The sequence below is a fragment of the Choloepus didactylus genome, chromosome 16 (genome assembly GCF_015220235.1).
Source record: "Choloepus didactylus isolate mChoDid1 chromosome 16, mChoDid1.pri, whole genome shotgun sequence".
NCBI lineage: Eukaryota > Metazoa > Chordata > Mammalia > Pilosa > Megalonychidae > Choloepus > Choloepus didactylus.
Window position 1 is genome coordinate 59,528,566 of NC_051322.1, and position 25,491 is coordinate 59,554,056.

Below are 25,491 nucleotides of genomic sequence, written 5' to 3' on the forward strand. Positions count from 1 at the left end.
TACATCTGCCAACCTCCCACAACTTCAAAAGTAAAAATGATTATTTTTCTATTTCTTGGCTACACAGCAAGTAGCATTGAAGTTTGCTCTTATTTATAATCATAGGTTTCCCCTACCATAAACTAGTTGACCTAAGGCTACATTTTACAGAAATAAAACATGTATTTATTAAAACAAACAAACAAACAAAAAAACAAAAAACTGACGGTTGACTTAGAATGCTGGATGACAAAGATTCTTCTAGTTAATTTTTTTTTTTTTTTTAACAGTTTCACAATGATTATGTAGCATTTAAAGTAGGGAAAACAGTTCTAACACCTAAGCTGTAATTTGCAGATATATGGCAACAGATGTCACGGAAAACTTACTGTTTACATAGCCATATCGTAAAAGCCTAACCTAGATTTAGGACAGCATTAAGTTTAAATCATTAAAGGTTAGAATGGAAAATTCAAGTTCAGATATAATAGAACTTCCTTTGTGAAAAATTACAATCAAGGAGATATGAATTTTGGAAACTAAGGTCAGGGAAATTTTCAATATCTGTTTAAGACAGGTAATACCAAACTAGAAAGCTACACTCCCAAATATTTTGTTCAATTTGCCTGCAATCCCATCACGATAGAAGACAACTTTAAGCAGATACTTAGAATAGATGAAGACAAGGATAGTAATCTCAGAACAGAAAACCCCTTGATATGAGTCTATGCCTGCAATCCCAAACCAAACCTGCTGATTCAGCAAAAAGTCATCAGCAGCGTTCTTATCTGTAAAAGGAACAATCCATTGTCTGGCTGAAACAAAGGGCAGTGCACAGGAAATCAGCCAAATCTCGGCCAGATGGCCAGTGATTCAAGTTTCATTCTTCCCATCCCCCAAACCTCCCTGGCACTCCAAAAATAGATTCAGGCAGCATTTTCAGTTATCAGGTAATCACTACCCTGAGTGTAAGGTATAAACCATTTACAATCATCTGTGTATTAGTCACCCCAACACCATCTAATTTGTTAAAACACAATGTCCTTATAAAAAGTTAAATGGGTAAACTGCTATGCAGCACTAATTAAAAGGAAAACACCTCTGAAAATACACAATCTGTCTGCAAGGCATGGCATCGAGTTTTTACCAGTTGGAACGATTGAAAACTTTCATACAAATTTGTTCTCATCTATTATTTTTCTCAAACCATGACACAAAATAGAAACGAACCCAGAGGAAACCGATTTATCACAGTCATTTTCTACAGGTTGACATAAAACTGATCCCCTCACTGAGGCATTATCTTGCAAAGTCTCCTGGTTTGTAATTTAGACACAAATTTTTACAATTACCAATGACAAGCTCCCAAAAAAAGGAATGTAATAAGGATGAATATGAATTCTTAAGAAACATAAAGTTTTTGTTACAAAATACATGGCTTAAACTAAGGGGGCTTTGATCCAAATAAGAAGCAGGATAATGTTTTCTTTGTCTAAAAAGAGAACCAAATGTTTGGAAAAATAAAGGTGAGACTTTTACAGCACAGTATTTTACAAAGCATTTACATAATGGATCTGGGATGAGAGAAACTCGGTCACACAAATGCCTCAAAAGGCGTTGGTCCAAAAGAGAGAGAGGCTCTTGTTCTAGAGTTCACTTTCTCTAAGCCTCACGAGTTTAGAGGAATGGGAGAGAAGTACGGAAAGGAACAAAAAGAGTGGTTTTGAGGAGAAGAGAACTGCTATTGCTTTTAAGAGTGGTACTAACATATTTCTCTGTTGTCAAAGAAAACACCTCCCCCAAACCTACTGGAATTACAGAAAAAAAAAATAGAAGAAAATAATCACTCATTTTGATTAGTATTTAGAGACCAAACCAATGTGTTTGACCTCATGTCATAGAATGTGTAAATTAGGACACTGTTGTAAATACACTTTTCACATCTCTTCTGGTTGGTTACTTTTAAACCCAGTTTTAATTTTAAACAGCAACTATTAAAAGTAAAATATAAAGAATTTTGTATTCTGAATCCTCAAGAGCTTTGTAAACATGCATGTAAAAGAATGTTACAAATAAAAATTCAGGATCTTCCAATAAAAATATTCAGAAAACATTCCTTTAAACTGTATAAAACAAAGATATTTAGAATAAACAAAATTATTTTCTTTCAAGGAAACCCTTGACGCTATAGGGGGTCCTTGGAAAATATTTACATTTATGTGACTTCAGTAAATTTTAGCAACCAACAAACAGCAATTCATTTAGTAAACTTTATAATTTTTTATAATTACTTTGGAAATGTCAGTGCAGGAGTATGCTTTATTGGCATGGCATACATTTTTATACTATAGAACCATTTTTCCAAAATTTACATACGGAAAGGTCAGAGTAGTTCAAAGAGTTTTTTTGTTTGTTTGTTTGTTTGTTTTTACACAAGATAATCACAGGCTGGTAATGGAATAACCAAAGACTAAAATGACTTTCAAAACATGCAATCAATGGCAGCTCACACAAATGCCTGTTTTATTGTGGGGAAGTAGAAAGAGTGCTAAAGACAACAGAAGGCAACATCCCTTAAGAGAATATGTTATATTTCACAACAAGGAAATAACTGAAACTATCGTGCTGTAACTCATAACATTTTTGGAAATTTCCTATATAACTACTTGTTAAATCATACTTTGAAAGATATTATCTTTTTGTATATATATTTCACAATAAGGAAGTAACTTGAAGCTGTGGAACTGTACCCATAACATTCTTTGAAATTTGCTCTCTCACTACTTGTTAAATTTCACTTGCAAAGTTATCACTTGTATGTATATACGTTATATTCTACAATAAAACTGGAAACTTCAAAAATCTGTCCTCAGAAACGGTTTCTGGAAATTTATTGATAATTACAAAATCAGACGAAGTCTTAATTAGTGGTTAAAAATATAATCTAAATACATACACACACACACGTGTGTGTATCTCCTCAGGGTGCTTCTGCTAAATTCAGTAATTTTTTTTTTTACATCTCAGTTTTAATTATTTGAAATGTATTTCTACAATCTGATTTCCTTTTAAAACACAACTGCTTTCTTTTTCATGTATTACAAAATAATACTCAGGATCTTAGTGAAAACTGTTGAATTACTGTTGTTTTTAGAGCATACAAATTAACTTTCTTTTAATATAAATATATAATCTTAGAAAAACTGCCAATGAGAGAAAATTACTAATCCATTAAGAATTTAAAATAAGTTAACAAAGTACTGGGTGTTTAATAAGTTTTTTTCTTTAATGGAAAGCAGGAATTGAAGTATTCATGAAGAAAGGAAGAAAATGATTATTCACATTAAAATCCTCTACCTTCTGAGCTCATCTTTAGTGTCTCTAAGATAAATTTACATTTAAATGAAACACACACAAAAGCAGCTGGACTATCATAACCACCCCCACACATTGTTTTCAGAAATTTAAATCTCTAATTCTTAGGAGAGAGATTATTGTACTACACAACTATTTTTAATCAATTTTATTTATACATTGTTTCAATAGGATTTACATGCTAACAATTTAAAATATAAGCTTTAAGGGGAAAGTATCTCTAAACAGGTCAAAATAGAATTCTAGTAACAAAAGTCAACTCGGATCAGACTTCCCATGCACAGAAGTTTCTGGAAAACCAGCTTTTTCAATAAGATAAAAACAAGAAATATGTCAACAAAAATAAATGACTACATATATGCAATGACTTAGAATTTAGCAAACAAAATTATGAATTTCCTCTTTAATATAAAAAATTAATAGTTAAAAGCTAAAATACTCTTGTATAAGGATTGAAATGCCAGTTATCCTTTAAGTCACTTCTTTTTCTTTTCTTTTTCTTAACATGTATCTTCCTTTGTCTGGTAGGCCACAAATCAGGTAAAAAATTCAATTTCATTCAATTCAAAGGAAACTTGTAAAAAGACAACATATCTCATGACAAATATGGTACTGATTCTTCTTCTTATTTTTAATACTGTACATAATGAGAAACATACGTCAATGACCTAGTTAGTTAGCACAGTTTTCACTGATGAAAAATTGCCAGGAACCAAATTTCTAGAGTAAACTGTATCTATACAAAAATACTTTATGACCTATGCTTTGTTTATTTTTTCAAAATAACCTAAACATGTATCAGCAAATTGGTAATGTACTAAGTAAGTAATCTCACATAACTGTAAGTGTGTTTTAAATATAGTCTGCAGGTCAAAATGAACTTTCATTCATTTTCTCTCTAAATGATATTTGCCCATGTCTTAAATTTACTACCTAAAGAACATCTCAAAAGGAATATATTTACTAAAATTAGTATCTGCTCTATAAAACAACATTTAAAAGTACATAAGCTAAATAGTGATTAAATTCATACTCCCCATCCCCTACCCAAATACATGCCACAGTTTGGTACCTTAATACCCATGAAGTGTCATCAATAAACTCACAGCTCCTGCCATGATTTCCTTGACATTACCAGCACTATTTTAAATTTTACATTCAATGCCTCATGAACAAAGCTAAAATCCTCTTCTTGGTTTTAAAAAATGAAATAAAAATTTGGACACTAAATCCTCACTAGATATCAGCTCAATAGAGTCATTTAATAATTTTGGTATTTGAGAACAAGAACAAATGACAGTCTGATATATTATGCTATATAAATCTTTTACTATGTTAGTAGTGATTTGAGGAACACGATTTGAATAAAATTAGATCTGAATCTACATAACTGCAAGCCACATTACTGTGTTTTAACCCAATTGTTGGCCTCCCCAAGGGCAGGGACAGTTCTTTATTTTCCTTTCTCTTTCTCCACAGCACCCATTCCAATTATAGTGCTTAATAAAGACTTATTAACTTGACTTTTATTGTTAATTTCCTGCCCAGTGGAGAATTCTATTATCCCCACTGGATATAAACCTCTCACTCAGTAGGAAAATTATGGAAGAGAAAATTACTTTTAAGGAAGTAACAAATGTATTTGATGAAGTAATTACTTTTTATCCAAATGAAACTGAGAGGTAGTGTGATATTTTAATTGCTGTTGCCAATTATTACTGCAAAGTCTTTTTAAAAAATCAGTGCAGTTTAAACACAAACCTTAATTTAAGATAGAGTTATAGCGTCTGTTTGCAATACGTGACTTTAGCTTCCCAAGGGTAAACACTGTAACAGATGTCTGGTAATCTCCCATGTAACAGTATCTAAAATAAGCCAACAATGTTTTGATTTTGGTAGTTTTGTCAATTTAAGAATCTAATGAGCCATATGAATTGTAACATTAATACAACAGTTTTGTCCCATTTTCAAAATGCTTTTTCTAGACATCAATTTCATGGTTCTATTCCACAAGGCAGAATTATCCTGGAAATATATAGCCTTAAATTATTTTTTATTAACTAAGTATTTGGTGGCGAGTTTAAAGCCCTAAATTACCACATAAATTTGATGATAAACTGAACATACATGAAGGCAACATCATTTCATGAAATTCAACAGGAAGAGAGAAATGAAATGCATCTCTCACCCTTCACCTCTGCTCTAGTATTGTTTGCACTTATTTTTCCCTGTTACCATCCTTTATTCAGAAGACAAGTCTTCTGAAGGGCATGGACTTTGTCTCGGTATTTCCAGAAGAGACGATAGGCTTATATTGTTCCATCTATCCTCCCTTCTCCCAGCTGCCTTGTAGTCAGTGGTTTATCACTGAAAGAAGTTTGGTCCAGGTTAAAGTTGGAATCCACATCCAATGAAGAAAGCTAGCAGTTCCTTACAGAGTACATTCATTCATTAACAAATACTTACTGAGGGGCAATTATGTGCTTGTTCTAGGTGCTGGAGATAGAGCGGTGAGCAAATAAGACAAAGCACTTGCAGTCCTGCAGTTTTCATTTGAGTTGGGTGAGTAAACCCAAGACTTGACCCCCGTTAGCACCATTCCTTACCAAGATACCCCCCTTGGTCTGTTTCCCAAAAATAATGCACTAAATGGCACCCTAGTGTCTGAAAGGGTTAGCATGCCCCTCAGAACCTACCCAGAGCAATTTAGCAAGAGTAAGCAACATTTGTCAACTTTCTGGGTAATAAAAAACATCTTAATTTTTATTAAATTAAATAAATTATAATGACTAAATTAATTAATTAAATGTAACATACAATTCCTGACACCCAGATCTTAAAATCTACTTGAGTCATAAGACATGTACACAAAAGTATGATAGAGAGGAAAGAACAAAGGCTTTGGAATCAGCCAGCCCAAGGCTTGAATTCTGTTTTTGACACTTACTACCTATGGGCTCTTATGAAATTGTTAAACCTTCCAGAGCCTCAGTTTCTTATCTGTAAAAATGAGAATAATGATGCCTACTGCACAGGGCTTGTGAGGATTAGAAATGATATGAGTACAATGCCTGAGGTAGTGTTTATTAAATAAATGGCAGCTACTACTTTTTTATTTTTAATTTTTACTAATGATACTGATCACAGGAAAAGACTAGGCAGAGAAGAGTATATTGAAAGTAAGAGCCTTTAAAAAAATTGAGGACTATGTTTTGTGCATACACACAAAATCTGGCATACATACACACTCTCTCTGAAATCCCAGATATGTAACTATGCCACATTTTAGACTGTCCCATCACAGTTCCTGTTCTGGAAGCAGAAGTTGAGATAAGGCATACCACTGACTCAAGGGTATTTACGATGGCATAAAATCTCAAACATTTAGAATATCTGAAACACCATAACCTAGGCACTACACTTCCAGACTCTGTCAGCACTTCAACAGACTGTGCAGATGATCTATTTACTACCTATCAATTCTAAACAACCCCTACATGTCTTTTCACCAAGAATAGTATGAAAATATCACAACTAGTATTCTGTTGTTCCATTTATATGACAAGGGGGAGAAAGGTCATTTTTACATGGCCTAATTTTTCAAGAAAAGTAAGAACTTAGTAATATTTTTAATTGGGAGAATAAACACTTAGTACTAATTGCTGCTCTCTGGAAAAGCCCAAGGACTGTTCTTAAACAAGTCTGATGAGGAAAAAGAACTCAAGTTTCCTGAGGGTCTGTTTTGTACCAAGCATTGTGGCTGTGTGTGACCCATTAACTCAGACATGTGACTGTTTGGGAATTAAATTATGCGTCAACCTTCCTAGAGTCAAACATCAAGAGTCGTAGAGGAAAACAGTTACTTGTTCAATAGATATTTTATTTCATACATAATAGAGTAGACTGATTTTGTATTTTAAGACAATGAATCAACCAGAGAATGTAGTTACTTGTTTTCACATCAACCCATGGAATGATTCAATCTGTGAAATTATATACAAAGAAAAAGTTCCTTACATTATTTTTAAGTGAGATGCTGCCACTCATAGCTACCATATTCTTAGTCTACCTTGATCCTTTACTGGACTCCAGCTTGGAAGGATGGAGATGCAGCCATTCCCTAATACACCAAGCCCTTAACCATGCTCCAGCAATTGTCAGACCATTATTAAAGCAGCCAAAGCAGCCAGAGCAGCCTTTACGGGATTCTCCAGCCTATCAGGAGATCTCTGATTCATGTGGGGAGTTTGGCTGCAACAGGAAATTTCTCAATCAGCTATGGTTTCAGGGGTTTGGTTAGCTTATGTTCCAAAACAGAACCAAGGCTTCAGAGTACTTCTTCTAATCTGCAAATCTATAGGGAACATCCCCATAATAACACTTGTTGAAAATCTACCCAGAATTTTCTAGTTTATTTCCAATGAATGAAATTGAGGAAAAATAGAGTGGAAATATCCTTCCCATCATCCATTTTCCATCCTCAATATTGCAGACGGTGTTATGATTTCTAAAAGAATTGCCAACTATATAATAGACTGCAGACTGCCAATTCTATAGAATGCAACAAATCGATCAATACTTTGTATTTACTATGTACCCAATATAGAATTAGACATTTTGGAAAATACAAACAATAATGTGCCATAGTACCTCCTCTCAAAGGGAGAGTAACTCTAATATTCAGAAAAACACTTCCTGAAACAATCAAAGAATACAAATACATATAACGGAATTCTTAAAACATGACATATAAACTATAAATGCTATGGAAGCTTAGAGCAGGAGAAAATTAATGACAACTCCAGGGTTCAGTATATTTCCAAAAAATAAACTAAACTAGACCTCAGAACAGTTCTTTAACTTTATCAGGTATGACAGTGGCCTGGGACTTACTCCTAGTGCTCAAAACCTCCAGTTAAACAGCATCTCCAGTTGATTCTGATGTAGGTGCTCCACAGTTTGAGAAACATTATGTTAAATAATAGGTACGATTTGCAACAATCTCTTAGAGAAGCACTGCCCAGCAGAACTTTCTGTTATAGCAGAAATTCCTATATCTGCACTGTCCAATATGGAGCTACTAGCCACGTGTGGCTAGTACAGCTAAGGAACTGAATTTTATGTTTTATTTAATTTCAATTAATTTAAATTAAAATAACCACAGACGCTAAGAAAGGGAAATAACATGAGCTAAGCCATACTTAGGAACATGCACAAGCAGGATATGTATAAAGCAGGGGAGATGACTGACTGGTTTGTCTAGAATAGAAGTTTAGTATTCGATTATCATGGGGTCAGATTATGAAATGCCTTGAAAGGGACTGAAGAAATTAGACTTCGTGGCAAACACTGCGGATTGCCCGGTCAAGCCATTTCCTGACTACCTTTGTTACAATGCCTTCAAGTTCTGTATGCTCGCCTCAGAGAATGGACTCTTCCCCAGCCTCTGGGATGGATCTTGATTATTATAAACCAGTTGTGATAATTCCATATTCCTTGTCAGTGACTGGTTTACCCATGGGGTGGATAAATTCTGGTCAATGAGATTTGAAATGTCTATATGTGTGGGTAAATGCTTTAAAAACATTTTTTCTGACTCCAGACAAGGCTTTTTGGGGACACGAGGCTAAAAGGGCTTGCTGCTGACATCTTGGGATAATGGAAAGAGAAGCTATGAGACAATTGCCAGTATGCTGAGGATGGCAGAGGATGATGGAAAGAAACTGCACTCTTGATGACATGTCAAGCACCTGAATTAACCCGGTATATGCCCTCCCCATTCCTCTCAACATTTCCGTGATATAATGAATTAATTACTGTTGAATACCTTTACTATTTTGGTTTGTTCCATGCAGGTAACAGCATTTAGGGGGACTAATGTTTAGTACAACACCCTTTGGGAAGTGCTGAGGTGGGTGATTGGCAGCCATCAAGGTTAGAGACTGATACAAAACAATATTCAAGGAATAAAAAATGACACGCCTGAAAAAAAGGAGGAAAGGGAAGGTAGAGTCAAGCACACCAGCCCAAATGGCCTAAAAGTTACAGATACCAAAAGATTTTAGAAATGTTAGAGAAGCATTACTAGCATGTAAAATCATTGATGCATATAAATAAATACGTCAAGCAAAACTGAGGAAACAGCTCAACTGCTAAGGTGGTAGATTTTCAATGTTTCCTTTCTGATTTTTTTAAATGTTTTTCTCATGTTATCTTTATTTAAAATCCAAACAAATTTAACAAAGTATTATTTCTCTAAATGCATATTCGGCATTCTTTATATTCTTGAAAATGGAAAAATCATTGAAATAAAGAGATGAGAAGACACTGATGAACAATACTGTAAACCAGAAAGCATGCAGAACTAGCTGGTGACCTAAGGCAAGCCAAAACCCTGCAGTGCAGCTTCCCTCAGGGTAAACTAATCGCCAGCTCTGAAATGGCACAGAGCTCCATTTTCAAAAAGAAGGAACCCCTTGAATAAAAATTGCCACACAACTGATATCAAAATTTAATTATCTGAGCTCTGTTCTCACCATTTGGCTTAGGAGCTGAGTCAGAAAGGGAATAAAAGTCGATCTCACTCAAATTCTCCAAGCAAACCAGAAACCCTGGGAAATAATTATTTTCAGACTTTAATATTCCTTTGAAAAAAAAGAGTTCCTGCATAGATTTTCAGTAAATAAGCAAACTAGTTCCAGAAATTTTAATGTGGATTGAAATTCTATATTAATACTAAGGAGGCATCAAGTGATAGTTTATTTCTGTTTTTAACCTACATTTCCAAATAACTAATAAGGCTAGGCTTTTTCATATGGGTTGACATTTAGAATTATGTTTCTGTGAACAGCCTAGTATATATCATTCACAAAATAGTTTTAAATTATGTGTTTAAAAATATTTTTATCACATTGTAAGAGTTCCTTATGTACCAGAAATGATAATCTTTTATCTGAATATGTATAGGTTTTCTTCCCCATTGATCATTTGTCTTTAGTATTTGTTTATGGTTCTTTTTTGCTTTACAAAAATGTTCTTAATTGTGGAATCAGATGTATTTATCTTTTAATATATAGCTCCCTGTTTCTTGTTTAGTTAAAATAAATACCCTTCAATAAAGTAATGGCTGTTTAACTGTGGAATATCTTACTACAGAATATTATGTAGCCATTTAAGAATGACTAGGAGCTATACCAGCTGACCTGGAGGTATGTCCACCGTGTTTTATTATGTGTAAAAAGAAAGACAATAATATATATATATAAAAATAACATGATAAATGTAAAAGATGACTATATGTATAATGTGATAGTATATTTAAGATGCTCAAAATATACTACACATACAAAATATACAATAAATTTATATACAAAAATATAGAATGTACATATAAGAACACATGATCATGGAAAAACTATAGCAGATCATGACACTGCTGGGATGAAGAGAAAGGGGAAAGATAAGCCCCTTGAATTTTTTAGAACTGACTAGTTTTTTAAGGAACATAATATGATCACATTTATGTAAATTATTTATGTTGGTGAATATATAAAACTATGCATAGAAATGCACAAAATAGCCACCAAAATATTAATGGTGCTCAACCTAGGATGGAAAAATTCTTGAAATATGATTTATCTATATTAACTGCAATTAAAGGTATAAGGAACAATATGATAAACCAGAAAGTTTTCAAGAAGAATAGAGTTGCTAAAGGAAGTTCTGCATGTTGGAAGGAAATGACGCTAGACAACTGACAGAAGCCACATGAAGAAATGACGATCTCTGGTAAATATAGTGACATAGGTAAATAAAAATACTGGTACCACTGTATTTTTTTTATTTGTAATTCCACGTTTTAATTCCCACAGGATCTGAAAGGCAAATGCATAAAATGTAATACTAAATTTGGATTCATAATGTATAAATTTGTAATTTGTGGCAAAAACTACATATAAAGGAGGAGGGATAGAGGGGTGGAACATAGTTTATATATTACAGAAGTTAAGTTGGTATCAAAACAAACAAGACTGTTAAAATTTAGGATGTTAAATTTAAGTCCCATGGTAACCAAAGAGAAAGAGAGTAGAGCACAGTTTACCAGGGGTGGGGGGCAGAGACAATGGAAAGTTAATGCAAAATGAGTATAGTGTTCTGTTTGGGTTGAAAGAAAAGTTCTAGTAATGGATGATGGTGAAGTTACTGGAACACTGTGAATGTGATTAATCCTGCTGAATGGTATGCTTGGGAGGGGTTGGGATGGGAAGGTTTATGTTGTATATATGTTTCCACAATTAAAAGACAGAGAAACTAAAGAGATAATGGCAATTAAATGCAATACATGATACTGGATGGGATCTAAGAATGGAGGAGAAAAGGCTCAGAAGATTACTGAGACATGAAAAATGGAACATAGAACATAAGCTTTGTATCAATGCTAAATTTCTTAAACTTCATAACTACACTTAAGGTGATTATATAATTGACTATCCTTGTTCCTACAAAATAAACATGGAAGTTTTATGTATTCCAGGAGTATGGTGTATGAAATCTGCTCTTAAATATTCGGGGGAGGAGGGACGGAGGGAGATGGAAGGAAGGAAGGAAGGAAGGAAGACAGTGAGCAAGCAAAGGTGGCAAAATGTTAAAATTGGTGGATTTGGGTAACTGGGGGGTAAGGGTATGTTGGAGTTCTCATTATGGGGTTTTTATTATGTTTATAACTGTCCTATAAGTTTGAAATTATTTTCAAATAAAAAGTTTTTTTAAAAGACAGTATACACAGAAGCGAAAAATTTTGATTCTATTTTAATGAATTAAGCAGCTTTACTGAGATACAATTTACATACCATAAAATATGTCCATGCTTCATTTAAAATTCAATGATTTTTAGTCAATTTATAATGTTGTACAACTATCACCATAATCTAATTTTAGAACACTGCCATCACTGGCAAAAGATCCCTCACATCTGTTTGCAGTCAATTGACTGTATTTTTTAACAGTAGTTTTAATTTATTTTCCAAAAAAGTGTTCCTAATACTAGTCAAGAATTTTACAATTCTAATGGAGTGCCTACTAACTCAAGCAGGACCCTTGCTCACCCTTAAAATTCCTACATGTGCTCTTGACATACAAAGGAGAGTGGTATTAGTACACCAGTAAGAAAGAGAAAAGAAGAAGAAAAAGAAGAAGAACAGAGGAAGGTGAAGAAGAAAGGAGAACAAAACATAGAAAAAGACAACATGAAAAAAAAATCAAATAAACAAACTTAAATTCACCCTTTCCAAGAAATAGAACAGCCTGGATAAGAGGCCAAACCATCAAGTGAAAAGGTTCCCCCCACCCTCTGATGTGGGTAAGAATCACAGTAATAGACCCCAATAACTCCATAGGGATGGATGGATAAATTTATTATAAACAGGGTCAGTTTAATCTGTTTTAAAATGCAGGAGATAAATGAGACATTATACCAATTACATTTTCTCTCCACTTAACAACCAATATAGGTAATGGTGAAAACCTTAGGCATGCCTGCTCCATAAAAGCTAAACTTAACGGGAAACATAAATTTGAAGAATAGTTCTAAGACTGTTGTATTCACAAAAAGCACCTGGGAAGGTTTTCAAAATGCACATTCCTGGGTCCCACACCAGAAACTCTTATTCGTAGGTCTAGAGACCAATAATCCGTATTTAACAAGCACCCTGGGTGAATGAGGCAGGTGTTGACAGCTCACACTGAAAAACAGTGAATTTAAGGAGACTTGATCTCTTTACAAACTGATTAATCAAAGAATTTGAGGAGCGTGGTACACTAGAAAAAATAAAGAATTTTGGAGTAAAAAGGTCTAGATTACCTCTTTGATCTAATCCCCACTCACTCCCTCACTTGCCCCTTCCTTTCAGCAACACTGACCTCCTAGTTACCCTAATAGCAGGCCAAAATGCTTTCCCCCCAGATTTTCCACAGCTCAGTTCCCCACCAACTTCAGGTCTTCACTCAGGTATCACTTCTCAGGGAGACCTTCCCTAGATACATTACAGAGAATCCCAACCCCAATTCACTTTCTAATTCCCCTTTCTGCTATTTTTCCCTCTTTAGCCTTACTTACTATCTAAAATAAAATATATTTTACTCATTTTCTTTTGCTTTTGTTTGATTCCCACGAGGACAGGAATAGTCACCAGTTTCCTTCACTGCGGCATCCCCAGCACCTAGAACAGTGAGTGCCTGGACAGAGTTCAGGGAGATCTAATTTAACCAAGACAAAACAAAGGAAGCTTGAGAGGTTCAGTGATGAGAAGCAGATGCAGTCAGTTTAATGGCTAGCTTGTTAATACACAGACTCCTGGGCCCTGCCAGAGATTCTGATTCAAGAGGTCTGGGGTTGGGCCGAGAATCTGAATTTCTAATGAGAACCCAGGTGATGCTGATGCAACATAGAGATTTGTCAAGTGCCTCTGCTCATTTTTTAATGGAAGTCAACCAATTCTCCTGTGCAAGAACTGTAGGCTGAAAAAGGAAAAGTTTTGTTTGTTGGAAGAGCTGGAAAGACAAGACGAGAAAAATTGTTCCCCCAACCTCCATGTAAATAAAATGATTCTACAACAGGGATACTTTCACTTAACAATATATCATGGATATTTACTACCACTTAAGTTTCAATAAAAGCCTGGTTTTTAGATTGTCTAATTTTTCACTCTAACAAATAATACTTCAGGTGATATTTTTGGTATATGCCTTTGTGCATTTGTCTAAATATTTCTTCCTAATAAATTCCTAGAAGGGAAATTTCTGAGCAGGTTTGCTAACTCCTCATCTTGGAAATAAAGGCAAACCCAGCATGATTAGTGTACTTTTCTCCAGCAGACTGATGCCATACCCACAGGAACAGAAAAGCCAGTACAACAACCAGTTTACAGCAACAATCATTTACGTGAGTGCTGATTATGTGTTAATCTATGCAAATCATGGCTACTGACCTTGCTGTAAGGACTGAAGATATTCACATAAAGCATAGAGAAAAATAAAAACAAAACTTGAAATCGCAACCCTGAAACGATAAGTGACTTCTCCTCTATATCATAGACAGAACAAAAGTAAATTCACTTAAGGGGTGGGTGGTAGGGGTAAATAAAGAATTGGGTGGAAGAAGAGACAGTCACTGTGGGAGCTTAACATCTGGACATGGAGGAAGTGCTATCACCAGCTAGTCGAGAATGGGAGGGAAGGCAGAGTACACAATAGGGAGCTCTCCCCGGGCTCAACAGCACAAAGAGATGCTGTTATCCGTGTTGGGTGTATGTTTGCCAGAAATATCAGGGCTGCTGGAACTCCAGAACTTGCCAGGGCATGCTTTTGTGCAGTCTAAGTTACCCTGACTATATAAGAACTCAAGTCAGAGGGCATAACTTCATTATCCATTTGTAGCCAAAAGATAACATGATTAAGGATCATGAAACTTTCTCTCCTGATTTTTTTCCCAAATTTTGAGAAGCATTCCTAGTAAAAAGCTACCAAATAGTGATCACAGTAATGTTAATCATAAATCAGCTCTTTGAGGAGAAAAAGAGAGGGTTGCATTTTTGCTTAAATAGAAAGTATATGTGATATTTTTATTTATTAATTTTAACAGCTACTTTTATAAGGATTATTTTAATAGCTAATAAAGATCCTCCGAGAATGAAAATACAATAAAATGTCAATTAATTTGAAAGGGCCTATTGGGAAATTTAGTTTACTCTTCATCAGTTTTATCACTGGCTTCTCCTCTACACCCATCTCATAGTCTAGCTCAAAATGACTGAGGTGATGAAGCATACATTTAGGAAACAGTAGTAATAATGCTGAAAAACTCTCACTTTGCAAAGAAAAGCAAATCAAAACAAAGGGATACAATTGTATACTAACCAAATTAGTAAAAATAACAAATATTTTTAAATAACAAGCACACATATACATTGTTAGTGACAGTATAAATTTATATAATTCTTTTGGAGAGTAATTTGGAAATCTGGAATTTTTCTAATAAAAATAAGACCTTACATTTACATGTATTTTCATGTATCATTGCTTTTGATCTTAACTTGGTAGACAGCTATTACAATACCCATTTTACAAAAGTTTAGGAAGCTAAAGTTCTGAGAAAATAAATTACTTGTCCAATCTTACCAATAAGTGATGGAGCTAGATTTTGAACCCAGAACTTCTAATTTTAAAGCCCATACATTTACAGTTACACTATACCGCCTCTCCTGAGAAACAATCCTGAAGAAATAATTTATTTTAACAGATAAAGTTACATTCATGAAGATGATCATTATTTTTTTTTAAATATTGGAAAACCCCCAAATAGAGGAAGGGCTACGTAAATTATGGGACATCAATTGGATAAAATAATTATAAAATTAGTACAAGTTATAGGAAGTAAACTATAGAAAATATTTATTGAAATAATCAGAATAAAAATGCATCTCCAATATGATAAGACATCTGTTATAATATGTATTCATGTGGCAAGTTTAGGAAGGGAACTGGAAGAAATAAAAACTATTACCATTTTAGAAGAATATCCCTGTTGGTGCTTAATTTTCTTTTGTTTTTGTCATTTTTGTCAGTCAGTCAGGGTTATTATGCTAAGCACCAAGTCTATTTTTCTAGTTCAAATTCTTAGCATCCCAATTAAAAAATTCCTAAAACTTCACTAAAATTTATTTGTATTATAGACTAATTCAAAAAAATTTACATAATATTTTTAACAATGGTTCTGAAGTGTGATCAGAATATACATAGTTTATATAACCTTTGTTGAATTTTCCCCTCCATTTTGTAACTCTTGTTTAAAGTAGAGGATGAGAACTATAGTTTATTCCATCCAGTGAATGCATATCTGAAAACACTGAAAGGATTTGTAATATACTTTTTTCACAGGGCATAATATTAAAATTTTAAGAATAAGAGAGAAATAGGGAGGCCACATTTAAGATTTTTGGTCTTGTCTTTTAGTTCTGGGCCTGATCACCTCTTAACAGGAACGATTTTTGCAATTACCATTCAAAGTTACGGTTTTGAAATCCCTTAATTAAGATCATACATAGTGACTATAATCAGCTAATTTTTTTTTTATTATCGCAGTCTTGCAATCAATTCTCAGCTCCCTGTCCCCATCCAGGAATCATTAGCTCAGAGGATGCAGGTGTTTTAGAAATTAGAAGTTTCCTACTGAGAACATGATCTCTGAGTGAAAACTTATTAACTAAAATATCCTGGCTGTAAGGGATATTCATAATCTACTTATGAGAATTACTAATTAAATTATGTCAAGCCCCTTTGAAGTAGGTAAATGAACTTTGTTACCTCTTTACCAAAAAGAAAAGTGTTGGTGAGGGTAATCTCCCCTAAAAATCGCACCATGAGTTGTGAAGAAAATTAACACTCTTCAGTCATAACAAGGCCCATTCAGCTCAGGGTTTGGCCTCAATCAGCAACATAACAGACATTTTGTGAGAAAGTGAAGTAGCTGTTCTCCAATGATATCAAACTTGTAAAAACAGGAAAGTAGTTTAAACATCTGTAACTTCCTCTTTATGAATCTACCATTTGGAATTTTTTTTTTTTTTGTCACCCCATTGTCTAATGCCCATAATCCAGAATGGCTATCCTTAGCCATTCTCAGGACATCTGCCAAACTACTGTTTGAATCACAGAACCTTGGAGTTAGAAGAATCCTTACAAACCTTGAGTTCTATTTCTTTATTTAGCTGAGTAGAAAACAAAAGTGTTTCCAAGAAAGTTACTTCATTTAGCTAGTTTATGACAGATCCAGGCCCAGAACTAAAAGATGAGACCAAATGTCTTCAATGTGGCCTCGATATTTCTCTCTTACTCTTTAAATTTTAATATTATGCCCTGTGAAACAAGTACATACAAATCCTTTCAGTGTTTTCAGATATGCATTCACTGGGTGGAATAAACTATAGTTCTTAACCTTTACTTTATAAAGAGTTACAAAATGGAGGAGAAAATTCAACAAAGGTTACATAAACTAGTGCAGAAAAACTGGTGTTGGTGGTGGAGGGGATAACAGTTTAGTTCTGTTTTCCACTGAATACTGGTTCTAATGTTTTTAGCACTCTGACCTTCAAATAAATGTCTAACCTAGGCCAAATAAAAGGTTCTAATGTCTTCACGAACTTTATCAATAATGATGGCTATTAATTTGATACTACAGTTCAGTTTTTACCTATATTCTGCTCCTTTCATCCTCTATTTCCATAAGTAACTCGATTTTTAGCAGATTTATGGAGCGATATACAAGAAATTGTCTCTGAAGAGGACCAGGGTATTAACTAAGGAATGGGAAAGAGAAGCCTTCCTTTACACAGTATACCCTTCAGTGTTCTTTGAAATTTTTACCCTGTGCATGCTTTTTAATATTCATTAATTAAAATTTCCCTTTAGATACATACCTGTATGCATGTAATTTTATTACTAAATATTTTCCATGATTTTTTTTTATCTTTCAAGTTTTCAGAATTTCAATTTGTACAGTGCTCAGAAAGAAAAAAGAACCAACATAGAAAACTCAACACAGATTTCAGGATTTAAAACATAAGAAAAATGTACAGAGAAACGAGAAGTTTTTAAGGGACCATTTAAAAGCCTTTTGAGGAAAAACTCGTCCCCATATTTATAAGGACAGGTTTTTAAATGGTTGCCCCGGTGTTTAAACGGGGTTTCCCATCTCAAAGGGAAAAACAAAAAAAAACTTAACGGTGTGAAAAGTAGAAATTTAAATTTGCTTTCTATCCTCTCAACTGGGGACAGAGGTCAGGGGATGGGGAGGATAAGGACCTTCCAACAGTCATGTTCACAGAAGAAAAGAGTATGATTGAGGAGTTTCTCCAGGATCCGCCCGCCCTAGTTGGAGGCAGCAGCTGCTCCTGTGCAGATGAACCGTGTCCTGGGACGTTAGTTGGGCTCTCGTTTTAACTGAAAACCCCTGCACTGAATCTGAAAGGCTCATTTTCTTTTAATGGAACTCAGAAGAGGGACTAAGGGATTGACTCACTTTAACAAACCGCCTCATTACCACGCTCGCCGGGCCAAGCCGCGCATCTCACCGCGCTGTCTACTTGTGTCAGGGTCAGCTGTCAACACAATCCTTTGTGTCTCATTCTGAGTAAGAGTGGTCCTCAGCCACTCAGTAAAATGGAAATGATGGCCGAAAGCCGCGCGCGCGCGCGCTCGTACCGGAGTGACATTTGGAGAGGAGAAAAGAGACTCATGGACACCCAGCAAACGCCCAGCCACCTCTGGCCGCTCTCAACTTTCCCAAGCTGAGCTCTATCCATCCTCTCTGCGGTCACCTCCGCGCCTCCCTACCTGCTGTTCACCGTCCGGCGACCCCCTCACCGCCCCTGGGGCTGCCGGAGATGAGTCCGGGGCGCGCCCCCTCCCCTCCGCCGCGCGCTGTAGCCTCCCTCATCCACACACGGCTTCCTCGCTCCCGCCACAAAGGCAACGAGTAGAGCCCGGGATGACAGGCCTTTGGCCTCCGAGCGCAGACAGCACGGGCCAGGTCCCTTCAGTGGGTGACGCGAGGCGGCGGGAAGGAGAACGGGTTCGTATAGAGGCTGGCACAGAAGCCGACCCTCCCCACACAAACGCCCTCACCCTCACACCCCTGCTCCACCTTTCTGTCCCTCTAGAAAAGTCGGCCGCAGCAACGCTTCCCCGCGCACGCAGTGTCCTCAGCCCGCCAAAGAGCAGCTCCTGCCAGACAGAAGCATGCGCTCGCGCCCAGCTTGCGTCCTCTCACCTCCCGCCCTCCCCGTGCCCGCGCCCCGGAGGCCCCGCAGCCGCTCACCTGGCTCTGGCGGGGCGCTAGGGCAGAGGACCAGGGGGTGGCCCTCGCCTCGGCCAGGGCTCGTCTCCCCACCCCCAGGCCCGGTCCCAGCGCAGCGCAGCGCTCTGCTCCTTCCGTCGGCCTCCTCCGAGGTGCTAGCGCCGCCGGCGGCTGGTGTCTTTCTGGTAGGCGCGCTCGCCGCGCGCTCAGTTCCCCGGGGCGGAGCGAGGCGGTGGCCGCTACGGCCAGAGGCGGATTCCTCAGGTGCTGCCCCTCCCGTTTCCCCAGAACCTCCGCGGCAGGGACCCTCGCGTCGCCTCCCGCCCTGCTCCGCCTCTAGCCCCCTTGCAGGCCCTTGCGCTGCTTGAAAATAGAGGCGCACATTTCCCTACCCACCCCGTCCACAAATGCCACCACTTACCCTGTGGAGCCTTCAGTGCACTGTCCTCACGCCTCCATTTCCAACCCCCACGGCGCAAAAGATGTGTGTGGCCACTGCGTGGTGTGCACGGTGATGGGGGGGCGGGGTGGTGGGGGTGGCCTTCTGGGAAGCAGCTTTGCTCTCCACTGCTACTGACGCGCACAGTCAAGCAAAAATTTCTTTTTATCGCCGAGTGCGCGTTCATTCACAGAATGTTCTCGTTTCACTGTGCGACTGCTTTCTCTGTTCACTGGTCAACGGCGAAAGAACCCTAGGTATGAACTCGGCCCGGGTAATGGTGGGTCCAAACCTTGGCCTTTTGCATGAGGGGTGTAGGGCCAGAACAGGACGCGGCCCAAACCAAACCAATCCGGAGCTCCGGGGCACAGCAGACTTTTGCACCCCCTGGATAAGCATGACCTCCGGCCAGCGGACCTCGGCTTGGCGCTCAGGCGAGCGGCACCGGTTCACTGCCTGCTCGCCACGGCTCGGAGGGAGCCTTCTGGGACCCAACGGGAAGCCCTGCCTCAAGTACAGCCTTCTCCAGTGGGCCCCTGGCCTGGACGGGTGCTGCAGGGACAAACGCTCTCGAGAGATGCTGTGGCAGAGTAGCGACTGAGATTTAGTCCACTTTTCACAGCTGGTGGTTTTTGCTATTAGAAATGTACTTCCATTTGTAAATGTTGCCGGAGAAACGTCGACTATACCCGTTTACAAACTGGATTGCCCTTTCTGAAAGAAGCAGCTCCATGCTGGATGTGGTGGAAGAGTCTAGGGCTGATCTTTTTGTTCCATTGGGACAGATACAACCCCAGGTACCTCCGCGTATTCGTGGAAGTGGGGGAGGCTACCGTTGAGCATGGCGCAGGGTCTTCGGTGGGTTGGTATAAGTCTATTGCTACGGTATCATTGTCAATAATAGTTTCAAGTCAGCGGCTGTTAAACCAGATCTCATGTGATCTCAGTTCATTTTATTTGCTTGCCTTGCCTTTAAAAGAGAGAGAGAGCGAGAGCGAGAGAAGACTCGAAATACATAAGTTTTCCCTTTCTTTTTTGGTCGATACAGAGGGAATTGACTGGGAAGTCTGGAATCAACAGAAAAAAACTCAAGGCATAATTCAGTTATGACTAGCAAAAGTAAGTGATTTCTTAGTAGTTTGGATTGTCTTCTCTCCCTCTCTTACTGGGAAGATATAATCTGCTGCCATTAAAAAATTGGGGGCAGAGGGAGTCATTTAGCTTCTTGTGAGGATAAGGATAAATGTGTTTTGTTTTGTTTTGTTTTACAGTTGATTCCCAATTGCCTGGCCTTTAAAACACTTAGAAACATCTCTACCTGCCATGAGGGCAGGAAACAGCTTTCTCAATCACCTCTGTATTACCACCTTTCTGGGTCTTGCACACAATACCACCTTAGTAAATAAAATCAGTATGGTTTTTAAATAACATAAAAGTGTGTAGGTGATTAGCGAGGAATCCAGTGTAAATTAGCAAACTTACTAGGAGTAACCGCCAGGTGCAAAAGACAATGTCCCTGGTATTCAAAAGCCTTCCACAATATGGTCCCTCTTTGTACTTTAGCCAAAAACTATTATTGTCTTAGAAATGTATCCTTCTTATGAAGTCTTATTTAAGTAGTGAAAAATGGGAAGCAGCCAGTCAACCATAGGGAAATAGTCTAAAAATCATACATTCACTCCATGGACTATCTTTTAGCAATCAAAAATATCAATACCACAGCTTAATTTGACATGCATAAAAAATAAGATGGGTTGATGGATGGACAGAGAGAGGGATAGATAGGTGATAGAGCAGATAAAGTAAAATGTTAACTGTAGAATAAAAGTGATGAGAATGTGGGTTTTCACGGTAAAAGGTTTTCAACTCTTCTGTATGTTTTATAATGTCTTATTTATACAATATCTATTGTATTTGTTAATATGGAAATTCCTTTTAATAAAATAATATATTAAAAACATGAGAATTTTTATATCAGATTTCAAAAATATATTAAGAGACCCTGACCTCCACCACAAAAAAATCTAAAGGAAATTTACTCAATTTTTAACAGTGTTGTTATGTTTGAATAGAATCTTATGGGTAATTTTACTTTTTTCCTTTTTGCACTTTTTAGTGTATTACAAATGTTTGATGAGCACATTATCCATTTCAAATAAAAAAGTAAAGTTTTTCAGAAAAGTAAAAATGCACAGGAAATTGTACTTTACAATCCTATAGTAAAATTAGCAGGCTGTGTGAGAGAATAGGGAGCAAAGATTAGAGACAGACAGGTGAAACAGAGAATTGTCCCTAAGACTGCCTCCTGCTTTGATAAATATCACCTGAGGCTGATAAGATTACCCCACCTCTTTTTTCCCAGAAGTTTTCCACTATTAAAATACACCTATTTTCATTATTTCCTTAATGATCAAATGGGCATTTCTAGCTGAACTCTTTCTAGATCCCTGCTAGGTCCTGTTGCCTAGAGCTGACCCATATCCATGTACAAGTCCTCGACAGCAACCATCCATTATTATCCACTTTGTGTGTTATTAGAGGCCTCCCACTCATGTGGAGTCGATGATTTGGTAAATATATCTTGGGGCTTTTTGTAAGAATATTCCTGGTATTCTCTCTCCCCACTGTTAAGATAAATAAATTCTCTGTACTGGCATGCCAGAAAGGAGTTGGGATTTGGAGCTAAGGTCAAGGGTAGGGTCAAACAGTGTGTGTGTGTGTGTGGGGGGGGGGGCTCACAAAACCCCTGGAGAATATGACATTTCAGGGCAGAATACGTTTTTTTCTCATGTAAAAGTAAGTGTTTGCAGGTGTTTGAAACAAACAAACAAATGTGACCATCATTTTTTTTGGTCTCTATTAAAAAAAAAACAAAAAAAAACTCTCCAGCAGTTATCAGATGGAAACATCATCTCTGGATCTTATTTAATAAAAAGGTAACTTTTCTTAGACTTAACTGTTGTTTCAATCCGGTTATTTTCCACCACATATTAAACTGAGCCCATTTAATAGACAAATTTAAGCATAGAAAAAAGTTATCTCTTTGGGGAAAATACTAAAGAATCAAGAGACTATAAAATTAATATCAAAAACTTATTGAGCTTACATTATGTACTTGACACCATTTTAGTGGTTTGGGATAATATAGATTTGCCCATAATTGTAACTTGGTGTGGATTACATAAGGAAAAAAATGAACATGTTCTCTAAGTTTGCAATGCATAAAAATCACACAGTTCTTATCACTTCTAAATGAAATTAGTACTAGCAATTAGGATTCATATAAATGTACAAATATACATTTAATACACAAAATGCAGAATCATGGCATTTTTTAAGCTGGAAAAGACCTTCTTAGTTCCCCAACTGAGTTTTCAGAACACAGTCCTACATGATACTTCATGAAAGATGTATTCTATACTCAAATAAGTTTGGGAAATGCTACATACATATTCTACTCTTATCTTGAAAATTCGTAATTCAAATAGTCATATTAAAGGCTGCAAGAAAATCTATGATAAGAACTTAATATAACTTTGACCCCATGTTTCTGAAACTTCCATGACCATGGAGGTCTTTTTGGATAATATCTACTGACATTTTGCAGAACCTCTCTGTTCTAAAACAATGCCTCATTAAAAAAATTATTATGGTAACACTTATATATAACATAAAACTTGGCATTTTAACCATTTTAAGTGTATAATTTAGTGTAATTTGAATATTAGTTATATTCACAATATTGTGCACCTTCACCTCCATTTATTACCAAAATGTTCATCACCCCAAATCAAAACTCTGTACCCATTACACAATAATTCTCCATTCGCTTTTCCCTCAGCCCCTAATAACCTCTAATCTACTTTCTGTCTCTATAAATTTGTCTATTCTAGATATTTCATATAAGTGGAATAATACAATATCTTTTTGTATCTGGCTTATTTCAGTTAGCTTAATATTTTTAAGGTTTGTCCATATTATAGCATGTATCAGAATTTCATTTCTTTTTATGGCTGAATAACATTTCATTGGACTGCCCTCATTTTTATGGAAAGTGAGACCCCAAAGAAAAACATTCATTTAAGGAAACAGTCCTTTATTTACTTAGGGAAATTCATAAGAAGGTAAGCTATACAGCATTTTCCCATTGCAACTTTGTTTTGAATTATCAGTGGTCATTAGCATAAACAACCTAGACCTTGGTGAAACATACTATACACTTCCAGTCTTTCCTGACTCCTAAATTGGCTTATGTAAACCAAGTAACTCAGCATCTGATATAAATTATTTGGGAGGGTGAGTTACCTGATAATAACCTAGCTGTGAAAATACCACCATAAACCGTCATTTCTAGGTAAGTAGTTTCCATGATCTACAAAGTCTTCTCTGACAACTCCTGTTCACAGTGATTTCACTCTGATCAATATGTAATCAAATTCTGTCTTCTATTGATACTTTCCTGCCTTGTGTGTATCTTATCTCCCTAACCAGATTCAAGCTCCTGAAAAGCTAGAACTAATTCTTACTTTTCTTTTAAGTTACCTTAGACACGTAATAGATTCTCAAGAAATATTTCTGAATAGCTCACAAAATGACCAATTGAATGGAAATGGAGAAATTGTTAGCCTTATAGATTAGGAATGGACTCCAGCCTTCCACCTTCTTTCTACCTTCAGTGCAGAAGCTCCCCAAACCCCTCTCACTCAGCATGTATGGCTAGCAGCACCCTCTAGGCAGTCTTGTCTAGGGATCCCTGGCCAGCTAAGCTGCCCTTGCTCAAGGGACACCGCTTGACCCTGCCAACATTCCAGAGACTCAGTGAGAAACTCTTCAAATCAGAAGAAGTACATGTCATGCCCAGAATCAGTTTGGAGATCAAATGGGCCTTCGTCAAAAATAAAATGGAAGCCTGATTTTATTTCTACTTGTTTTGCCTCTAATTAGATGCATTCACCAAAAATACAAAATAGCTGCTTTTTTGATACTCAAACTGTCTTCTTCAAGGATAAACTGATCCTAGAGTAGGGATAGTTCTAATTATTTTTTTATAGCAAGACCCTAGAGAAGTTTAAAGGAAGAAAGGAAATTCCTGATCCCTTCTTACTGCTGACGATCCAGGCAGACTTGCCTAGAAGATTAGCTCTGCATTAAAAAAGGTTGAAACAGATCCAGTACTTTCAAGATGGGATCTACCACCGTTCCTAAGAGTTATAACTTTTGTTACAAATATATTTTTGACAGATGCAGACCAACAGTGTCAGATTAATTCATTGTTTTTCCTGCAAACAAATCAATGAGCATTTGTGCAAGTACATCTTCTTAGCCCTGCTTTAGGCACTGTGGGTTTATAAAAAACATGTAAAGGTCTGGTTCCTCCCCACAAGGGTTTTACAATCTAAAAAGGTGAGATAAGACTAACATTGAAAACAACTGACTTGTGAGCCTTGGACTTTACAACAGAAATCCGTGGAGGGGGGTGTGTGGGAGTGGTAATCACTGGGAGTTTCAGCAGTAATGGAAGAATTAACGAAGAAAATGGGACCTGAGGTAAGCATTAAAGGAAGGACAGGGTTTGAGAGAAAGCAAGGTAGTCTATCCATCCCAGTTTCGTTATTTTGTTAATTCTCTGAGATGGCCCCAATTCTTGATTCCTGCAAGGCAGAATATATATAAATGAATACAATTTTAATCACTGGACTATTATTTTTTAAAATAAATTTAATATACTATTATTTTAGTGGTCTATAAATAAATTTGCTTAGTTTTTCATTACCCAGTTGGCAGGGTAAAGCCAAAAATTTGACTTAGTTTTAAGGATATTAATTCCATGCATATAGCTTATTAACAA

General features: G+C 36.7%; 1 protein-coding gene across 13 annotated transcripts in view; it reads right to left on the reverse strand.

The window, feature by feature from the left end:
* Nucleotides 1-25,491, reverse strand: part of GREB1L (GREB1 like retinoic acid receptor coactivator) — a 422,182-nt gene that overhangs the window by 278,006 nt on the left and 118,685 nt on the right. For 5 of the 13 annotated variants that reach the window (XM_037805498.1, XM_037805497.1, XM_037805499.1 and 2 more), the window contains exon 1: nucleotides 19,226-19,339. The exons of 1 other annotated variant lie outside the window; for it this stretch is intronic. The gene's annotated coding sequence lies outside the window, so the exon portion shown is untranslated. Of the gene's footprint in view, nucleotides 1-19,225; nucleotides 19,348-19,625; nucleotides 19,722-25,491 lie in introns of those variants that run through there. 7 more of the 13 variants (XR_005212149.1, XR_005212148.1, XR_005212147.1 and 4 more) reach the window with 4 other exon arrangements.